This window comes from Malus domestica, chromosome 15, assembly GCF_042453785.1.
Source record: "Malus domestica chromosome 15, GDT2T_hap1".
Lineage (NCBI taxonomy): Eukaryota > Viridiplantae > Streptophyta > Magnoliopsida > Rosales > Rosaceae > Malus > Malus domestica.
The window spans coordinates 29,798,511-29,821,996 of NC_091675.1; the positions used below are offsets into that span (position 1 = coordinate 29,798,511).

The 23,486-nt window shown below is 36.0% G+C and overlaps 1 pseudogene; it reads right to left on the reverse strand.

Moving 5' to 3' along the window:
• Positions 1-16,595: 16,595 nt before the first annotated feature.
• LOC114821791 (auxin-responsive protein IAA9-like) lies at positions 16,596-18,477 on the reverse strand (annotated as a pseudogene).
• Between the last annotated feature and the right edge of the window lie 5,009 nt (positions 18,478-23,486).

A 23,486-nucleotide genomic window follows, 5' to 3' on the forward strand; every position in this document is an offset into this window, starting at 1 on the left:
CGGTGGGAACCTAGAGCCTCTTCATCATCACAGTCAAAGAGTCAGGTGACAACTTTGATAGCAAAGTTGGCTGACCTTAGGACTAAGCTCGCCTCGTATAAGAGCCAAATGTCACAGATTGTACAAGCCCTCAGTTAGTCTGGCATTCGTCTCCCGGATCTTTGTCCCCTGTCGACATCTGAGCCCTTCCAACTCGAGCATGCCCAGAACACTGCCCCTTCGACCTTTGAGCCTGTCCCCAATTCCAAGACCTTCTTGCCCCAACATTTCCAGCTGCCTCCGAATGACGATCCCGTAGATTACGCCGCATTATTTTCTTAGTTTTGTACTCCCTTACTTTTTAAACATTTTCCCTATACATATATTTTATATTTATTTAAATAAAATATTTTTCTCTTCATTATATTTTTTACTTGCAATTTTATTTTATTATTTTATTACAAAATAAAAAAAAGAACAAAAATTAAATTTAAAAAAAAAATTATTTTTCGTTTTGCGCGACGAATACCTTCGAGAGACGAAATTTCATCGCTCAAAGTTTCGAGAGACGAATATTAGTCGTCCCACGTTTGTATCCTGGTATTTTGTGCGACGAACGCATTCGTTCCTAAAAATTTTGTGTGACGAAGGTTAAACCGTCGCACTGTGTTCTTGCAACCAATGATATTTTTCGTCGCCCAAAGTCTTTCTTCATGGATTATGCACAACGAAGTTTCCATCCCGTAAAAGTTTGTGCGATGGAAATACACTTTGCTCGACCAACTTTGGTTCGTCGCGCAAATTGTAAAACGTAGTAGTGATATTACATACCAGTTAAAAAATCAGAAGTATCTTATGTTCCGAAATGCCATATAATTTTTTATAGAGAAAGTGTAAATGTGTAAAACTCTTGTTTCGAAATAATATCCGTATTTTTCCTATGAATCATTGCTAACCCTAAAAAGCATATGAAACAAAATAAAATGAATATATTGTTATACAAATGCGAACACCAATAATCCAATGACGAAATGTCACACTCACTCAGGGCAATTGTATATGAGTTGTTGCCGTGAAAATGATCAGTCAGCTCCTCTCGTGTGACAGCTCCATCAAAGGCCCCAGTTTAGAAGGACTTTTATATCACTTACGGAGAAAAAGAGCAATGATCATATTATTTCGAAGGTATAATTTGAACAGTTTTGGAAAATATTGGGTGCCCGGCCGAGAGCCTAAAGCGATTATTCAATGAAATATTTCAGGGGAAAGGGTTTCGTCGGACAAAATAAGGCATTAGTTGAAATTGGGACAAATTAGCTACATGAATATCAAATGCCTTCATCAGTGTGTGAGATGTCACTATATTGTCCACTTATGTTATAAATAATTTTTTTTAACATATTGAGCTATTGAAGGCAATAAAAATTATAGGCATGAAATTAAAACTATATGAACTTCAGTACAATTCAAGAAAATTTAAATCACATATGTTTTCTCTTTTGGGTGCGATTTTTAAACATACAATCTTAGTTATGATCTCATGTTTGAAGACTGGAAATTAAGTGGAACGATAATTGTGAACATTGCAAAATTTGATCAAGATTAATGGAATATGTCACCTCAAGAATATCGAACATCCTACATGTATTCATGGAGACTAGTTCCAAAGTTTAGTAATTCATTACCGCGTACGAATTTTACCAACATGTAAGTTGTCTCCCACTATATATAACTAGCCTTCATGCAGTGCAGAAGGTAGTTTTTGATAATTTTTTTTTTTAGAATCGGCACTGTACAACTTTTAAAATGTTTTGAACGTGTCTAAAAATAAAAATATATATATTTAATAAACAACTGATTGAATCATATTATTGTTAGCATATTGTAAGTAACTAATTATAAAAATAAAAAAAACAAACTGTACAAAAAAAATTAATTATTAAAAAACACTGTTTATATGACAAAAATATCTCTACATTATTTGGTGCATTATTTTAATACTTCTTTTGAACCTTTTGTTTGAGAGGTATTTTTGTCCATAACTTTTTGATGAAGCTGTGACCCGAAATTAGGGCAGCTTGCTTTATATATAGGGGTATTTGTCGTTTTCCCCCCTGAACTTTAATTTTAGCCAATTACCCCATTGAACTTGTATAATTGGCCAGTTTACCCAATGATGTTAAATTTGAGAATTTTCCAGCCAATTTTCCATCCAACTCAGTCACATGCACGGCGCATGCCAATTTTTTTCGGGTAAAAAAGTAATTTCATCCATAATGTGGACATTCTATTTTTATTCTTCTTCTGCTATTTCACTTCGTACAATTTTATCTACATTAACCATAGAAGTCTAATTAGCAACTACAAAATATTGGCTCTGTGCCCAATTTACCAAAATGAAATTAACGATTCTTACTACAATAATGTGATATCCCTCCCCCAAAATTAGTATGTTATTTTATTTTGACATACTTAAGAGATTTAATTGAAACTAGTTCGTTAAATTCTCCGGTTTCGAGAAAGTGAAGTGAGGGGTATTTCGATCATTCCAATTTTATTGGATGTCCTCGTGTTGCCTAAAAGATAATGGATTCGGATGTGACTCATTCCTACTCGTAAAGAAGAATTGCAATAATGAAAAAGGTACCAATCTCTTTCCTACACGTGATAGTATTATTGATGTTGTACCATTGCTACACAACTTCAGGTTGTGTGATGACTAAGAATGTTATCAGAAGACTTGTAGTGAGATTCGAAATTGATTAACCATTCTTATACGTATAATGAGGCGTATGGTGGTTAAATTATAATATATGTGGTGGTTGGACCCTTGAGATTATTCGGAAAATGGGAAAGGCGAGTGGTGAGTCACAATCCGAAGAAAATGACGAAATAATATTGACGGTGATCCCATTGATGGCTGATACAGTATACAGAAGAAGTGTCTTGTGTGGACGTAGCACTACTTTGACATTTAATCATTTGATGCTATTTATTTTCATATATGTTGTATTATTGCCACTTACACGAGCTTTGTAGCTTATCCAGGTTTTGCTTTGCCCGGTGCGCCATTCCCACGGCGTAGGGTTATCTTGCAAAGTAATTGGTAGTGGTAGTAGATTTCAAGTGGTGTAGCTGTGAGGCAGTGCACTTGAGAGTAGGTATTGCCATCCTTGTTGTAAGTTTTTTCTGCTGAAGCTCTGATGTATATTATATGTATGAGTCTTAGCAACTCTATGTATTTTATATTGTACCGATACAGTCCTCAGTCACGTGTCGATTTCGAGCACATCTCATGATCGAGGCATGACAACTTTTGGTGATACTTCAAGAACTTAACCAAACTTCACTTTGATACTTCAAGAATCCGAAAAATATGAATCCAATAAGTATCCCTTGATAACGCTTTTTGTCCATCAAATCCAACACTTGGATTTCAAGACAACACCTTCACTACGAAACTAAACCTCAATCTCAACGACTAACACACTTTGGAAACTCTAGTCGCCAACTTCAGAAGAACACAACGTTCTCGGATAAGACACTTGGAACAAGAAGATGACAAAACTGACACAGATCGAATCACCGCAACCAATGCAAATGATTCAAACGAAACAGTCAATTAAACTACCCATTTCACACCTCATAGGCTAGACATACTAGTCTCACTCTCTTAAGGTCCACGAATCCAAGGCAAACTTTAAATTTGACACCATTAATACTACAAGGCAAGCATTAGCATCCGCTAAAAATTTCAAAGGTCCGGGGACCAATGCTCTGATACCACCCAAAGTTGTCACGCCCCAATCCCGAGATATTCCTGGAATCGACACATGACCAAGGACTATATCGATACAATATAAAATACATAGAGTCGTTAAGACTCATACATATAATATACATCAGGTTTCAACGGAAAAAACTTACAACAAGGATGACAATACCTACTCTCAAGTGCACTGCCCTCATAGCTACACCACTTGAAATCTACTCATCTAACTGCTACCAATTATTCTGCAAAATAACCCTACATCATGGGAATGGCGCACCGAGCAAAACAAAACCGAATAAGCTACGAAGCTTGTGTGAGTGACAATAATACAACATATGTGAAAATAAATAGCATCAAATGATTAAATGTCAAAGTAATGCTACGTCCACACAAGAAACGTCTTCTGTATATTGTATTAACTGTCAATGTGATCACCGTCAATATTATTCCGTCATTCTCTTCAAATTGTGACTCACCACTCGCCTTTCTAATCTTCCAAATAATCTCAAGGGTCCAACCACCACATATATTATAATTTAACCACCATAAGCCTCATTATATGTATAGGAACCACACGTCTTCCGATAACATTCTTAGTCATCACACAACCTGAAGTTGTGTAGGAATGATACAACATCAATAATACTATCACGTGTAGGAATGAGATTGGTACCTTTTTCATTATTGCAATTCTTCGTTACGAGTAGGAATGAGTCACATATGAATCCATTATCTTTTAGGCAACACCATCATGTAAACTATTTGATTCAATCATTTTCTAGATTGAGCCACACAGGCTTTCAATCTCATATTTCATATACGTAGTAGGTACCAGTCTAGGGCTGTAGAGAGACAAAATTTGGCCAAAGCCTACAATAGGTAACCAAACAGGAAGTGGCCCCCCAAAGTGGATTAACAAAGCAGAGCCACCCCTGAGAAAGTAACCAAGTAGGCAGTGACCCCCCAACGCGGATTAACCAAGCAGAGTCACTCCTAGAACTTTTAGGAAGTGATCACCCAATGCGGATTAACCAAGCATGATCATCCCTAAATGTGTATGGTCATACCTAAGACTTAAGGATCGCCTAACGCGGATTAACCAAACACAATCCATAAATAGTATGGTCCCCAAACGTGGATTAACCAAGCAAGACCTCCATGTACCATTGCTACATGGTGCAGATTCTGATTTTATCCCACATTTCCCCATGTACGGTTAGTGGTCCTTTACTAGCCCTCACATATCACAATCATTTCAAGCATAATATATATATATATATATATATATTATGCTTGAAATGATTGTGATATGTATATATATATATATATATATTATGCTTGAAATGATTGTGATATGTGAGGCTAGTAAACATAGTATATAACAAGGAAACATAGCATAGTAGTACACATTTCCATATAATCATTTGGAAATGCATGTCATATCCACATTGTATATAACAAGGAATTTCATGGGTTATAACCATATCACATAATATTAATGTCACTCACCTGGGTTATTTGCACTTCCACATTCACCAACTCCACTTCCAAGGAACCTAAAACAACACACAAAACCCCACTTAGAAAAATTAACACGACTGACATACAAACTGAGGTCAAGTGCCACTTGCAAGTAAATCGAAATGCACGTCAACCGGGAACAACGCGTCACCGTGATGAGCCAACTAAGCTCCATCAAGCCTTAACAACATTCTAAAAATAATGACACACTAGAGTAAAGCACGTTGACTAGAACATCAACTGTCGATAAGCTAGGTCCACTAAGGTCAACAATCTAAGGTTATTCAATCTGGAAGATCCGCACATAGGATTTATGATCCGTAAGTTCTCAAAGGTCCAACAACTAATAACTAGGGTGCTCACAAAATTGTACGACGATCCAACGATTGGATTGTCATCAATCACAAAAAAAAAGTGGCGGTCCAATTTGATCACCACACCAAATAATTGAATTTTAGGAAATTGAGCTAGACATAGGTTCAAAGGGTGACTAGAAGGTATTTGGTACTTAGACAACACTTGTGGACGGTCCCACGGACCGGCACATGCAGTGGTAGCCAAGGTAGAGGGTTTAGAAAACCCAAATTTTCAACATTAACTAAATGAGCTCAAATTTATGTGGTAGCTAGAGTTCAACAAGGGAAACACTTTTCACAACTAGGTCAACGACAAATTCTAACCGGAAACTATCCAAATTCACCAGGAAAATTCTAAACACCCAACTCTAAAATGGATATGAAAGCATGAACCAAGCATACCAGCTTGAAGATTATGAAGAGTAAATGAAGTTTCATACCTCACTTGAAGGAAATGGTTGCCGGAATCACTAGAAAAATGATAAAACCGCCGGAAACCCACGGAACTTTGTTTCCTCGAACTGGAAAAATGGAAAATAAAAAAGGAAATCTAACACTACAGAACTGTAGGACTCGTCAAGAGCTTTCCATGGACACCAAGATCACCCAAAACGGAGCTCAGATGAAAGAGATATGAGTTAGTCAAGATGGTGGGTTAACGGGTCCAATCTCCCCCAAAGAGGGTTAGAATCAGACCCCCTCCCTTTTTTTTTTTAGAAACCTTCCAGATTTTCTGGAGGTTTCTCTCCAATTATAACATATTGGCAAAATTACCAAAATGCTCCCAACTTCAAAAGACTCTAACTTCTTTATTCTGACTCGGAATTGAGATCCGTTTGCGCCTACGCGCTCGTGGGATTTGGCTCTACCTAACGAACTCAAGAGTTGACCAAAAAGGTCAAATAAAATTGGAATGATCGAAATACCCCTCACTTCACTTTCTCGAAACCGGAAAATTTAACGAACTAGTTTCAATTAAATCTCCGAAATACGTCAAAATAAAATAAAATACTAATTTTGGGGGTAGGATATCACAAATAAAATTAACATCATCCACAAAAAATATGCAACAGACTTGCACCTAGTGCCAAAATCAATAAAACTTATCAAATTTATAGTTCTACAGCATAATCCCATTAAAAGAACAACTTAACCTCAACACCAAAGGTTTTCATTAACAGTAAGTACAAAAGGCGCTCCAACACATCATAGTTACACTCTCCATGGTCTTGCTTTTTTGGCAACATGTTGGGGTTGTGATGCCATTTCATTAGCCTTCCTTGTGACTTGATTCACACGACCGCCTCGGTTCACCTATTTCAATTCAACACGAAAGCAACAAAAATGTTAGCAAACCCAAAACCACAAAAATTAATCTATAACAAATGCTTTTTTTTTTAATTAAAAAGATAGATTATTGTTATACATGTAGTTTAGAAGTTCCTTGTATGGAGTAGCCCCCGAGTGGTGATGTGCACCAGTTTTCTACATCAAACCCATTTATACCCAATTATTAATTTCATACAATTGCATAAATAGTAGAGTCAAACACAATATAAGTATTTGATACAAGTCCAATTTACACTTACCTTTACAATTGTGCTCAATCCTTTGCTTTTGAGTTAAGACCTCTTATTGTGTTATTTCCCCTTGTTGCTTTAGGTCCTTTTGCATTTGAGCTAGACCATTTAGATATGCTTGTACCGACTGTTCGCCCATGACTCTGCATTATTTATTTTCACTTAGCAACTAGATAAGTGATATAACAAGACTCAAAATAAATACAATCCTTGTTGATCAAATTACCTCTTTTGTGAGTCCAAAACCTTGTTGTGATTGTAGTAGCCTTTGTGGACAACTTGTTTTGTTGTGTCCTTCCTCTCCACAGGTTTGGCAATGCATTACAACATCACATTTCCTTAGTTTTGTTGCCTCTTCTTTATCTCATCTGGTGCTTTTGTTCTTTTACCTTTAGGTCTTCCAGGTTGCTTGTGGTAAAAGGGTTTAATAGGCCTAAAGCAGGTTCTCTTCCATTGTTCTTTTCCAGGCATAGGAGCAATATACCCTTCATAACACCTATCATAAGCTGGCATTTTGTAAAGTGAGTGAACAAACACTTGTGGACTAGCCTTCTTCCTAGCAATTGTGGATATAGCATGGGGACAAGGAATGCCACATAGCCGCCACCTCCTACAAGAGCAAGTGTGCCTTTCCAAATCTACTGCAAACATACTACCAACCAAAGTACGTACTTGATATTGACCATTCCCTGAATAATTGGCAAAACAATTGAAACTATCCATTTGATTTTTTGCAACAATCTTTAAAATTGTAGGTCCAACTTATTGCGTCCACTTAGCTTCTCTTAGCCTAGCCATTCTCAACATCAAATATTTTTGAATCCCTTGTAACATCGTAATAATCGATTTATCTCTTGCATATAAAATTGCAGAATTAAATGACTCACACATGTTATTCAATAACAAATCACACTTTATCGATGTTCTGAAATAAGATCTGCTCCAATGGCAAGGTGGCTTATCAGTTAGCCATTCCACTGCCTTATCAGATTGATTATTCATTACCTCATTTTCATCTTCAAAAGGAGGTACAGTAGTTGCCCTTGCTACTGCCCATAATCTCTGTTTTAAGGCAAGTCCGGTATGACAAGCACTTCTAAAATTATTATGCAAATGTCTAACACAATGTCTGTGTTCTATAGTTGGCATCAGACTCTGAATAGCATCGCCTAGCCCTTTTTGTTTGTCAGTGATGAATGTCCAAGCATTTCCATTCTCAATTCCCACATCCTCGAAAAAATCTCCAAAAACCAAGTCCAAGTGTCCCTATTTTCCACCTCCACAACAGCAAATGCTATTGGAAACATGCCGTTATTGGCATCAACACCAACAACACTTAGGATTTGACTAGGATGGGGTCCCTTAATATGACACCCATCAAAACCCACTATAAACCTACACCCTTGTTGAAAGCCTTTCTTCAATGCAACAAAGCATATGTAAAACCTTTTAAAAACAGGGTTTTCACCTTGGAAATCTGTTTTTACTTTGATAGTACTCCCAGGATTTCTCACTTTCAACTCTTCCAGGTAATCCCAAAGCTAGGCATGTTGCTCATCTATACTACCTTCTGTCACGTTTTTGGCAATTCTCTTTTCTTTGTAAACTCGGTTTTTTGTTATGTCAATACCATAATGCTTTCTCACAAGTTCCATGAAACTAGTCACACTCATATTGAGTTTCGATCTAAGCTCATCATCGAACCGATCAGCTAACCATAAGGAGGTGGTAAATTTAGAGTGCTCCTCCCTTACACAAATGTGTTCAGGATTATAGGTTTTAATTCTAACCATTGGTCCCTTCCCCAAAAAAGAGCCATACAATTTCCATTGACAAGGTACTGCATATTTTCCTAGACACTTAATCCACAATCTGTTGGAATCATTCACTCCTCAATCTAGCGGTCGACAAACAGACACGCTATATGCCCTTACTGCCTATTTTCATTGTTTCATGTTTGGAAATTCCAACCCTAGATGAAGAGTGGGATTAATTTTATCTGACTCTCTCCTATATTGAGGTAGCTTAGGTGTTTTGAGTCTTCTTCTAACCCTCACATTGGCTTCATGCTCTTCAGACTTAGACCTAACACTATCTAAATCTTCTGAATTGTATTCTTCAGTGGAGATCTCACCAAGTTCTTTATGTGTTTCTTCAATAGAATCACCCGCTACAATCTAATCAAACAACATGTCATTTGCCTCTACATTTTTTGCACCTTTATCATCATCTTCCTCGGATTGTTCATAGTCAGAATCCTTCAACTTAGAGTAACCCCATTGTCATCTTCCTCTTTTTCTGAATCTGTAACCTCTTCATCTATTCCTTCTATAGTGTCTCCAACAACCTCCACACTCTAATTTTCTTCGTATTCATCATCCCCATTAAACCCTTCAAACTGAACATCCACATCAACAAAGGAAGCTGCACATGGATCACTCCCAAGATTGTTTGTGATTTTCCTTAAGTCAACCAAGTATAACAAATGCAACCTAACTTGAGGAGGTGAGTGAAACCCACTGAAACACATCTGCATCGCATTCAATTTGCAAAAAAACCCTTTATTTGGTGCCAATAGTAAAAATATGCAGTCTCTTTATTATACCCCCAACGCGGTAGCAACCTCATACAGTTCAAGCATGGACATATAATCTTTAGTATAATTGTCAACCCATTGTACAATAACACCCACATACTGACCAGCTTTAAAGTGACCACCATGGTGTATTTCAAGTGTGAATAGGTCATGATTACCTACAACAAATGCATTAAAATATAATCAGGAAGAAGATGGTTCACCCAATTAAATGTGTCTTTTATGTCGACAAAAGTGTGAAGCAACCCTAAACCCAAGTACGTTAATTCCAGTCACCCATTAATTTCTACGACATGTTCGTGGACTCTGAGCAAAACTAAAGATCATTAAGTCCCTCAATTTATTCACATGTACGTGTATAAGGGTTGTTTTCATCTCTTCTGGAAGTTCAATGCTTTGATTGAAAAGACAAAGATGAATTCAAAGAGCACTAAAATCCCAACATGGACAATTGCAACAACACCTAGAAAGCCTACGTGAGGGATAGACAGAGAGAATAATTTGCTTGGTCTGTATCTTGGAGGGAATTGAAAAGGAAAAATTGAAGACTTACTGTATCTTGGAGGATGATCTTTGAGGATGCCCACCATCTCTGACCACGATACTTACTGTTCCCCCTGCTTCCTGATTATCTTTTCTCAGATTATAACCCTAGGATGTGGCTCGCCTTCCCCTGCTTCCCCATATACCCGACAACGATTAGGTTTGGTTGTGGTATATGATTACCTTTTTGCCCTCACACCATTAGCATGTGTTGAGCATGTGATCAAATTGGATGGAAAATTCTAAGATATAACGGTAGGGGATAAATTGGTGAATTACACAAGTTTCGGAGTAATTGGCTAAAATTAAGGTTCAAGGAGGAAATTAGCAGCTCCTTACAAGTTCAGGAAGGAATTCGGTGAATACCTCTTATACAACACACACACAGATATAGGTACTCCATCAGCCCCAACAAAGAATGACCTTTGCCGTCAATCACATTTATTTTTACTGCAGCCAATCTGCAGCACATCTGTCTAATGGGAGGAATTTGGTGAATACCTCTTTTATATATATATATATACACATACATACACACAAGATATATACAGATATAGATACTCCATCAGCCCCAACAAAGGATGACCTTTGCCATCAATCACATTTATTTTTACAGAGATGGATTGTTTACCCTCCTCTCCCCATACTCTTCACATGCCTCTTGTTTTATGCCGTTACGGTTTAAGCTACGTCAACATTTTATATTAATTATAAAAATAATAAGACAAAAAATAAATGTTGACGAGACTTAACCATGATCACACAAAACAAAAGGATATGAGGAGGGTATGTGGAGAGGAGGGCAGACAATCCATCTCCTATTTTTAACGCAGCCAATCTGCAGCACATCTGTCTGTGCTTCAAAGAAGGATTTGATTTGAGCCACATGATAAGCCTATTATTGGTCCCCGTCAAAAAACTAAAATCCCAACATTTACTTTAATTTTTAATCCTCTTATAAAATTATTTTATAACCAGACAAGAATATTCCCAGATGAGGAACTTCAAATGAACTCATAATTAATTACAGCGAACCTTACTAACGATTCTAAGTTCTAACTACTTTACCAATTTAGATATATTTTTGCATACTCGGGTATTGTATACGTTGGCGTATAAGTTTTTTTTTAATTGTTAGATATTTTGTTAAGCCTTAAGAATACTATTATAACGAACGGTTAAAAATGATATAATATAGAATATCTAAAACGAGTCAGAATTTAATTGCAACAGACATGTAAAATTTATCTTAAAATTGATCACACTATTTTGAGCTATAGTTTTGAACGAAGTGAGATGTTTCGAAGGCATGCATGTATATAAGCTTAAAAAGTAATAAACATACACTATCGACTTGGCACGTCTTATTTTTAATATTGTGTCAATATCAAATGCTAAAATTAAACATATTGGTTAATGGAGAGGCAAATGACTTCTAATTTACAGAAAGTATATAAAATGAAACTTGGTTTTTCTATTTATATGGTGAAAAAGCAAGTTATTGGGGTCAAAGACACCTAAATGTGCCCCTACCTTCACTCCGTTGCTGCTCCAAAGAACTATAGAATTTTCGTTATTTCTAATGTCTTCTAATTTTTCTGTGTTGATTGTATTGTTTTGTCTAAAATTGTTTCCAAATTGAACACGATGATAATATTAATTCAGATTCTAAACCTTAAACTCTAAATGCAAAATGAGTAGAACTTTATCATGAATCAACAAACCAAAGTACGTACATGATCAATTTCAAATTGAATATGGTCACCATTAAACACGACTGCAAACAATTTCAAAATTCAAAACAGATGACAAGATTTCATCGTCCTCGTCAGAGTACAAGATAGGAAGACATAAGTTTCCTTTCGGGCAACCAAGTTTTTGATCATTTGAGTATGGAAATTTGAATTCATGACCTCTTTCAACGTTATGGAAAATAAAAATTATTTTACTTTTTTGACAAGAAATGATAGCATAGTCGTTCATTAATCAATACTAAATAATTACATAATGTCAAGGTACATAATTCCAGTGACCAATAAATTGATGACCCAATTCAACCAAGTTAGAGAAACACTGCATGCAGCTGCCAGCTATGGTCAGCCAAAGAACCGGTTATTTTTTTTTGGTGGTGAGTGTGAAACAGGGTACAAGATTACAAGTGAAAAGAGGAGTTGTGATGCCCAAAATTTCCACATCGAAAATGCGCATAAGAATATTTTGGGTAATGAAGCAAGGGTTACGAATCCTAAAGTCAACTTGAATTGTATTTTTTATATACATGGAAGATTTTGAGATCCATTAAAAGGTGAACTATGATATTAGAGTTCCACGTTGAAAATGTAATGGGAAGATTTTGGGTGGTGAACTAAGATTTGAAAATCTAATGTCAAGATTTCAAAATCAGATAGGTGGCTTACTATTGATCACATCTATATTGTTCCAATTTAGCAATTTGCGTGTCGAATTTTACACAAAAAGTATCAGTACAATTAGAAGTAAAACCATGTAATATAAATTTTAATTCATTTTGTCAAATTTATGATGTGAGATTGCATTTTTTTTTAACAAAATAGAGTTTAATAGTTTGATTTGATGTACAAATATACAATACGATTCATCAAAATCACCCTTTAGATATGTTTAAACAATTCCACCAAAAGACTAAGCTTGTACTACAAATCAAATGTCTTGCCTTTGTCACACTAATTAAGTTCCCATTCTCCATAATAAATGACAAATGGGAAGAAAATGACAAAAAAACATCATCTTATTTCTTAATCAAAGGTTATATGAACATAAGCCACCCACTTCATCTGATTGAAATCAAAAGTAACATGATCATTTATGGAATCTACAAATTAACATATCCAACTCCAATCAAAATATTAGTTTGAAATTATATTATTTAAAATGAAATGTCATGATTATGCTTAACACTAACTAACTCACTTACCTCACAATAATACGAATAATTAAATTAAGGAATATATGGCTTAAATCCAAAATAAAACACCACACATGATGATCACTAGTTTTGCCAACCAAAATGGTCAACATTTTACAAGAAATAAAGTCAAAAGGTTCATTAATCAAAGTGATATAATTGTCACATCAAATGTAATGACAAATAAAGTTTATTTTTTTGCGATAATGCATTTTAATTGTTTTTTTTTTGGCATAAAATGTATTTGTTGACATACGTACCCCCATTATACTTTGTTGGCAAATCTAGCAAATATTCTTCCGCCACAAGAGAAGTGAAGGATTTGCTTTTGCTTCATCAGAAGTCAGATAACATTCCAATCAACTGGATCTATAAAAGTATGCACTTTATTTTAGTTACTGGATCTTATAGTCACTTGAATCATAAAAATAGCAAACGTGACTTTCGGCTGCAATATCGCAATTTTTTTAATAATATAGTTCAAATTCGTCTTTAGCCAGAATCAAACTTAAGACCTCTCACTTTAGTACTAAGTGACTTCAACGATAAGATCTTGTATATAGGAATTTAATGGATCTTTGCAATGTTTAGATCTTGCGTAAAACCTGTACCGCTTAAGTAGAACGTACCATTGCAGCCGGACCACAATATATGATAATATCATTTTGATTTTTAGAATTAATAAAAATGGGTTTGCCATAATATATTTTTCTTGAGTACATGAAATTCATCGTATTTCAAATACAAATTTGGGAGTCTCATGAAAAAACTTAAATGGAAAATGAATTTCGCACTCCTATTTCTTTCCCAGCACTCCTTTCTTTTCTAACCTTTGGATGAATAAATCATAGAAGTATTAAGGAACAAGGGAGAATTATAGAAACAAAAAACGAAAGTGCGAAAATTGTTACCATTGTAAAGCATCCAAGTTCAAATATATTCTTGTGAATACCACCAATCCAATCGGAATAGAAGAGAAAATGACAAAGAAAAACAACAAATTTCAGAATGGAAAATCATGTCAGATGGATCAGGTTCTGTCGAATTCACATCGACGAACGAATGGAAGAGCAAAAAATGTTTAATAAACTAATTAAGTTGCACTAAAATTTAATAGTGGTAAAAACAAAACATGACATATCTGTTACCAGGAGCTAAATCCTGTTTAACCAACAGGACAAAGGAAACAAAATATTAAGACACGACACACTGTTTGTTCAGTTATTATATATACAATGTTGTCGAAGTTCTTACTTGAACAATGTTGTCTAGCAATTTTATATAACAGGCCACCACATGGGGCGGTAGTCAAGGCGCAGAGAGGAAGAGAATCCAACCCGACGGACTCGCCCGATCAATTCTTATATAATCCATTCTGCACGTTATGAAAACTTAGAATATGGTTTGTTGAGAATAATATTTATGCATAACGTTTGACTGAGTTTTATATGTAACCCTGAGTGTACTGGGCTGGGCCGCCCAATGCCAAAACGTTTTAAGACGCAGTTATGGTGCGGCCCGACTCAGCCCAATCTAGAGAAGAATAAAGAACAGAACTAACTATTACTACCAAAAAGAAGGGATATGCAGAAAATAATAATCAGCATCACAGATTCATCAAATTAAACAACTTCAACTAAATTGGCTATAACATTATCAATTCCACAAATTACCAACATTCTTAACCAGTTTCAAGATGTTTTATAATAAACAGACACAAAACGACCCGACTCAAACATCAAAACATGAACAAGACAAGTTGCTCGACGCAATGCTACCATGTACCATCCAGCCCAAGGCCACTGCCAGTGTATCCTTCCAAAGTTCCCACTTTAGCAGCTCACACCTCTTTCCCCATAGCTCAGATGTTTACTTTGAATTTGGCAACCTGAAGCAGTCGATTTCTGCCACTGGCTAGTTCCGGTTCTTGGACTTCTCCATGGCCCTAGGAGCTATGGAACAAAGCAACAGGATAAGATAAGAGTACAATTCATCATTTAAATCAAAAGGTGAAAAGATCCAGAATGTTTATCTCGTAAAAAACTAGACATTACAATTATGTACAGCAGAGCCAAATAGAACTAGCAAAAATAAAAGCAATTGTCTACTGTAAGGCTAACTGAGTTACTGAAGTGCATGCCAAATCATTCTACTTCCCACAAATACCACAGTTCCATTCATTCGATCGGACAGCCGGAAATTGAGAGTGTGTGGAAGGTAAAAAGAGGTGTTTGGATGGCACCACCCTATCTTTTTGTATTTTATTCTACAAAAAAATACTGAAAATGATTACAAATTAGTGTATGCAAGGGTTCATTTGGACCTCAAAAGGTTATATGTTAAGTAACTAAGATTCATGTATGCTTTCACAAACTTTTTATTCGTGTCATCCTACACACATCATAAACATCCAATACCATAACTTGCATCCATACATAATCATCACATGGATACAAATTAGTGGATAACTTGGGAATTAAGAAGGATAAAATGTAGATTAATCCAGACTATCCAGTCCTTCAGATGATTAAGATCTCTAGTTTCTTGCAAGTCTACAATATGGTATTGCCATCTTGACAATGGGGTAATGTAGCGTTTCGTTAAGAAGATTCTCATCCTTCTCATATGTCTAAAATTTAGTATCACCCTCCTTCACAAGGTAAGTCCTCACTCTCATTGATGGGGGAATCCTAACATTCCCCGTTTTATAAACCATACATGTAAATTGTACGCAATACATCAAACTTTATTGTTTTTTGAGTGAGAACTATGAAGGGTTAACTTCAAAACAAAAGCTTCAATTTTCAGAAATAATGAAAGAATGTTTCTAACTTTCTACACTATAACAATAAGAAAAATAAAGGAATGCCAAAGACGTGAATCAGAACTTACTCTCACGGGACATCCCCAACAAGCATCCAGTCACCATCCTTATCCTCGTATATATGCACATATTCTGATCCATGAAGATCATCTCTCAGCTTACTCTCACTCGGTCTTTCCCTCCCTGGAGCTCCACGGGACCCTTATTGCCCTGAAATCACAATTAAAAGTGCGCAAATTGGGTCCAAGCAGAAATGGAATGTTTTTTCTATATGTAAAACATGAAATGACCACATTGGTACGAAAGAAAAAATAATAATAAAGATATGATATCAATATTAAATACAGCAATAATTCACCTATGGTAAAAGAGCTGAACATCTTTTTCCAGAGCAGAAGACAGATCTTGAAATGTAGAATATGTTCTCAGGTAGGGAGCCCCATCCATGCTGAACTTGACAAAAAGTCCACCGGGACCAGGTTTTCCATTCACTTCGTCATTATTCTTTGACGTGGTGGCTGGAGAATTCTTCCTAAATGATCTAATTCAAGGCCATCCAACAACTTGTGCCCTGTCAACCAAAAGCGGCTACAATTACAAACAGACCACAAATTTCATATAAAACTTCATAGTTCTCCATCTAAAATGTTGACTTATTTAGCAGCTGGGGCACTGCCGTTGTTAGAAGCACCCAAAGGGTTATGGCTGCCTCCATTTGTAGCATTAGACTGTTCTTGTAAGACTTTAGTACGTGCCTCTTTTGTTATCGTTGGCTGAGTCCCAGAAGGCTTGGATGATAGCATTACATTGATTGAATTCAAAGGGAACTTCCCTTGTCCCACAGATTCTGGAGATTCAGAATCAGAACCAGCTGCATGAAACATCCATTCCTTCAGTATATGCAGAACTTTTCACTTCAGAGAATCTGTCCATGGTGTCAGCAAAGCCCCTTTTGTTGCCTGAAACCCCATCCTTCTGTGATGAGGATCAGATTCCATCTTTTGAAGGAAGCAAAGGAAACAGTGGTTTCTCGTCAAGTTTCCCTGAGCTCAGCAAGCAAAGATCTGATTCCCGTTCTGGTGATTGGGATGCAGGAAGACCGAGCCTCAACTCTGGAGCCTTAAAATTCAGATTGTTCTTATTCCCCTCTGACAAGTTTGAGACCATGGAGCTGTTGACTGAAGAACAGTCTGACAGCCCATGGTAGTTAAGTTCTTTCAGTCCAGAGCCATTATGTGAGATACAGTCCATAGACCCATTGCTCTTCCCTTCCTCCTCACCGCCGAATAGTGGTGGAGACATTAGCAACTACACTGCTGTAAAGGGAAACAGAACCAAATTATCAGATTCATGCTTGTAAAACTACCACTGAAACCAGAACACGAAGATCTCGATAGCACAAGATCAGAAAGCTTCATTAAGGTTGAGGTTTAACTGTCATCTGAATTAAATTCACAAAATGTGAAAAAAAAAAAGAGTTTTAAGAAATTTTAATCGATTGAGCATCATGCATTTTCTTTTGCCACCAAAATAATTGAGAGCATGAATAAAGGGGTTTTCAGTAGACAAAACTTTCTGCTAAAACACACAGTGCCTATCCGGAAACCAGTAACGCATAAACCATGTCAAACCAAGACAGATCAATATCTGAACAGAACAGATTCGAACTTCTCCTGTAATAGTTTCCGGTGCAATGAAATTCATAGGATATAGTAAGTATTCATAGAAAAAATTAAAACATTTGACAGGATCCGTCTGGGAAATCTAGATTAGTTGAAATACAATCAAATCCATGAAAGGGGAACGAAGCCCAGATTGGGAAAGAGCTCACTGGTAGTGCACATATAATCAATAAACCAGACAACATATCTTAATGGGGCTTTAAATCAGACCACAGGCCACCATATAGCCCAAATTAAAGGATCAGATGAAAGGCACTTGTAGCTCAACTGGTTAGGAGCATTTAGCCTTGCACCCAAGATCCTAGTTTCGGTTCCCCCTCCCTCAAATACCGCTCGTATAAAAAAAATCCATAAATTTAAGCAAACACTAAACATAAACAATACATTATGAACAGCCTAAGATAGTTGTAAGAATGAAAGAATCTCAGGAAGCAATTTGCACAAAAATCATACCAAAATAGGAAAGTAAATTCACCGGCAACGAAAGGTTGTAACAAACACAACAAGTATCCTCCCTCCACAACTTCATCTCACAAGCTTAATAGGAAACTTTGCTGCTTGTAATGTGCTTCCATCAGAAGTCAAACCAAATGTACCATTAAAAACAAATTGAAAAGAGAACCGCGTTTTTATACTTTCTTTAAAAGGAAAAAAGTCAACTGGGTTATTAGCATATTGATTGCGTTAGAGCATTACCATTTTTTAAATACTTTTATTCTCCATCTTCTCATCACCCTAAATTTTCTGGGAAACCAAACAGAAAATGCAAAACCAACTTTGAAAAGAAAATAGAGAAAATTGTACAGATCCACTACGATATGAAAGTCCCCAAAAAAGGGGAGCAAATTGTACTGAAATGCTCCAGGAATTTCCTTCAAATATTGAACAAAATAATATGCAATTGTGAAAAAAATAAAAAACCCAAAATAAATAAATAAAGCCAACCCAGAGAGGCAAGATTACAGAGAAATCACAGAACACTGAGCTTTCAGAACGAACTCAAAAGTTACAGAGCATCAAGATCTCAAAACTCGACGACCCAGAATTCAAACAAACAAAAAAAGAGCTCAGCTACAACCATATACAATGTTTATTATATATAAATAATTATTAAGACTGTAAAAAAATCTTTTAATTAGGCAGGGAAATGGGAACTTTGGTAGTAGCACGCACCTGATGAACTTGTGTGCATCAGACAGAAGAAGACCGACGAACCCTTTTTCTGAATTCTCAAAGAATATGCCATGGAAGAGTCAAAGTAAAAACAGAGAAAAAGGAGAGAGATAGAAAACAGGAAATTTCATCGAACCAAAAATTATATTTTTACGCTAAAAAATAAATCATAGTACTATTTATTTTACCCTTTATTTTATCCTTATCGTTAAAACTCAAAACTTCTAAAAAAAATTTATTAATTTTTCTTAGAAATAATGCAATGAAATAGGAGCTCCTGTTCTCTTCTCACCGGTCTTTTAGTACTCATGTTTTTCATTTAAGAGCAACTCCACCTTTGGAACCCTCTTCCCAGGCAATCCACTATTCAATCCATTCTGTGAACAGTAACTATCCTAATAAAAAAGTAATTACCTTTTGCATCTCCACCGTTGCATCTGAATAGCCATGGCAATAGGTAATAAAATATTATTAATTTTTTTTTTTACAAAATAATACTAAATAAATTTATTTGTAATTTCGGATAAGATATTTTAAATCGTTCTCGTTACGTCACGTGTCATTTACCAAAAACAACTATTCTTGATCATAGATTTCAATAAGATTTTTATCTAATGTCATCGTGTCACGTGTCGTTATCTTTTCAGAATCTTTGAGAATAGATTTCGATCAGATTTTAAATCATTCTCGTTGCGCCACGTGTCATTATCCGAAAAGATAATTATTGGTGATGGATTTCGATAAGATTTTTATCCAATGTCATCGTGCCACGTGTCGTTATCTTTTCAGAATCTTTTAGGATATATTTCGATCAGATTTTTAACAAATGACGGCATGCTATGTGGCACTATCTACAACCTAATCATTTCAAAATCCTCCATATAATCCATCATCCATCCTTTTAAATCTCACACCAATTTTCTCAATATCTCTATCATTATTCATAGTTTCTACTTCCTTTTTCACCAAATCAAAATCTGTATCATTATTCATAGTTTCTACTTACAATGTCTTCTTCTTCAAGCATGATGTGGGAAATCAATCAAGAAGAGGAAGAATTGTTTAACCAATCTGAAGGAATGTTCAATCTCCATATAGCCCAAAATGAGAAGGAAAATGATGAGGAGCGGAGAAGGAGAGATGACAAGGTAAGAATGGCCAGAGACTCACATTCCTGTCCAGTCATCCAAGCTGTGGCTCAGATATGCAGGCCCACCCGTTCCGAAAACCTTGATAGAAGCAGGCAACAACGAGGTGTTGAGCTGTTGGACCATTATTTTATCCATAATAGTGCATTTCCTGATACTTACTTCAGACGTCGTTTTAGAATGGAATGACATTTGTTCAACAAAATCATGATTGCTGTTTGCAACCATGATTCTTACTTTGTGCAAACGAATGATGCTTGTGGTGCTATAAGTCTCATTCTTGAGTAAAAAATTACTGCTGCGCTGCGGATGCTTGCGCATGAAGCATCTGCAGACCAAGTGGATGAGATAGCGAGGATGGGGAAATCAACCATTCTTGAGTCCCTGATGAGGTTTTGCGGAGCAATCGAATCTATCTACACCGTAGAGTACCTCCGGAAACCTACTCACATGGACTTGGAAAGGCTTCTGAAGAAGGCCGAGATGCGAGGTTTTCCTGGGATGATTGAGAGCATTGATTGTATGCATTGGATGTGGAAAAAATTGTCCAAGTGCATAGCAAAGCGCTTATGGAGACAGAAAATGAGCAAAAAGTATCATTTTGGAGGCGGTGGCATCTTTTGATACATGGATTTAGCACGCCTTTTTCGGGGTTTCGAGAGATAAAAATGACCTCAACGTCCTTGCTCAATCCCCAGTGTTTAACGATATCCTGCAAGGAAATGTACCAAAAGTCACGTATGAGGTCAACAGACGTATGTACAACGGGCCATACTACCTAGCTGACGGCATTTATCCAAGGTGGTCAGCATTTGTCAAAACAGTGCCACATCCGCAAAGTGCAAAGGAAAAACACTTTGCAAGTTGTCAAGAGGGGTGCAAGAAGGATGTGGAGCGTTGTTTTAGTATCCTCCAAGCTCGCTGGGCGATCGTCAGGGGTGCTGCCAGATTGTTTGATGTAGAGTCGCTTCGATCCATCATGATGACATGCATCATTCTTCACAACATGTTTGTGGAAGATGAGTACGATTATGAAGCCGTTGATGAATATGAGCCAGACACGATGAACAATTCAAGAACACGTATATATTGTGCTCATGATGCCACCAATAAGCCCATGCAACATGAGACATTAGAAAGAGATAGACGTTACAATGAAAGGGTCATTCAACGATATACTACATTTCAAAGGCCAGACATGCACAATGCCCGGCAAAATGACTTGATAGAGCACCAGTGAGCATTGAAACAAGCTGAAGATAATTAAGTTCATTTAATGTGTTTTTTATTATTTGGTATGTTTATATAATTTTATTTGGTGTGTATTATTTTAGTTCATTTAGTGAGGTTTTTATTATTTGGTGTGTTTATGTAATTTTATTTGGTGTGTTTTATTTTAGTGAGTTTTTTATTATTTGGTGTGTTTATGTAATTTTATTTGGTGCGTTTTATTTTAGTTCATTTCGTGAGTTTTTTATTTGGTGTGTTTATGTCATTTGAATAAAGATTCTCTTATAGTATAAATATATTACCATATTAAATAAATTTACTCTCACTTTAAATAAAGTACTAAATTCAATAAATTGGAAACAACATAAAATACTTAATTCAATAAATAATAATTACAACCCAAGGTGATTGGAAAACTATGGGCTCCGATTACAAAAAGTACTCTATTCATCATAACTTAACCAATTTGTGGTGCTAGGATGATCTTCTCTTGTCGTGCTAGGACCATCTCCTCTTGCTTTCGCTTCTCTTGCACGCCTCCTATGCACCACATCCTCTTTCTCCGACTTTCAAAAATATTTAGAATTTAGAGACTTTCCTTCTAAAGGCGTGTTCATAATCTCACGATTTCGTTGAACCATTTTTTCTTCTCTAACCAAATCCCTTTCTTGCCTAAGTACCTCTCTTTCTCTCTCATTAGCTTGAAATTCTCTCTCAATAGTTGTAGCTTTTGCCTCATCTCTAACCTTATTAGCCTCAAATTTCGCCATTTCCCGCGCCAAAATTAATTCACTATGGCGAGTAAGTTCTTCCATGTACTTTGCATAATCATGCTTGGAAGCACTTCCTTTTCTCTTTGAAGCCTTCTTACCTTGAGGCCTAATTGGATAACGGGTCAAACCTGACGCTTGTTCAGGGATGGGCATTTCGGGCACTTCTTCTGCATCATCTTCATGCTAGCCATTATCAGGTGTAGAGTGTAAATGGATGCTATTCATGACAACTTCTGGACCGACAGGCACAACTCTGAATTTAGGACAATCTTTGACAATATTCCAACATTCCCACCGGTTGAATAATTTATTTTTGGTTTTGGTTTTGGCACTATACCAAGCTTGTGCTTGAATTAGCTACACAATGGGGGATAAAAAATAATTATAATCAAAGTAGGTAACAAATAAATAATACAAACAAATAATTATAATTAAAGTAGGTAACAAATAAATAATACAACCAAAAAATTATAATCAAAGTAGGTAACAAATAAATAATACAAACAAATAATTACAATGTAAATTTGGGTATAATACAAACAAATAAATAATATATTGTTACATGATCCGTGTAATTTTCCCCACTTCGAAGATTACTACTAGCTTGTGCCAAGGAGTCTCTCCAAATAGTAAACGATTGGCTAAGTAATTTCTAACGACTAGACATCGATTCTTTGGTTCTACTCCCACCCATTTTCTCAAGATAATTGGTATGAATAAGACTCCACATTTCTCGCAACTGCATCTCATTAACTGTATGCGAAATATGAGTAACTTCAACCCAGTTAGTACACAATGCAACATCTTCAAGAGACGTCCAATCGTACCTGCATCAGTAATCATTTTGTTGAAAAAAATTGGATTGAAACTTTGAGTGAAAGATGGGAATGTGATTGAAAGTAGTTGAGAACATATTAAATTGTGGTGTAAGGTAGATGATAATGAGAAGGTATTTATAGAAAAGTAGAAACATTTTTTTTTTTTAATTTTCAAAAAAAAACTTTGGATTTTTTTACAATTTTTAAATTTTTTTATTCAAATAATTAATCTCTGCCGTTGGATTTAATTAAATTCCAACACTCTAGATTGTGCCCACGTGTCACAACGGTAACTTTTCTTAATTTTAAAACTATTTTTTTTAATTTATAAAGCAGATTAATATCAACTGTTGATCTCAGATCGAACAGTTGATATTAAATCAGTTTTTTTTATTACCGTTTCAAATCGGAAGGCTCATATTAAAGAGCTGTTGAGATCGAACTGACCGTGGGAAGCCACATGGCTTCTCAACGGTCACCTACTGAAACTGGCGCGCGGGCACCAAGCCCTATAAAGTTGTCGGCTGACGCGCCCCCATTCGCGAGT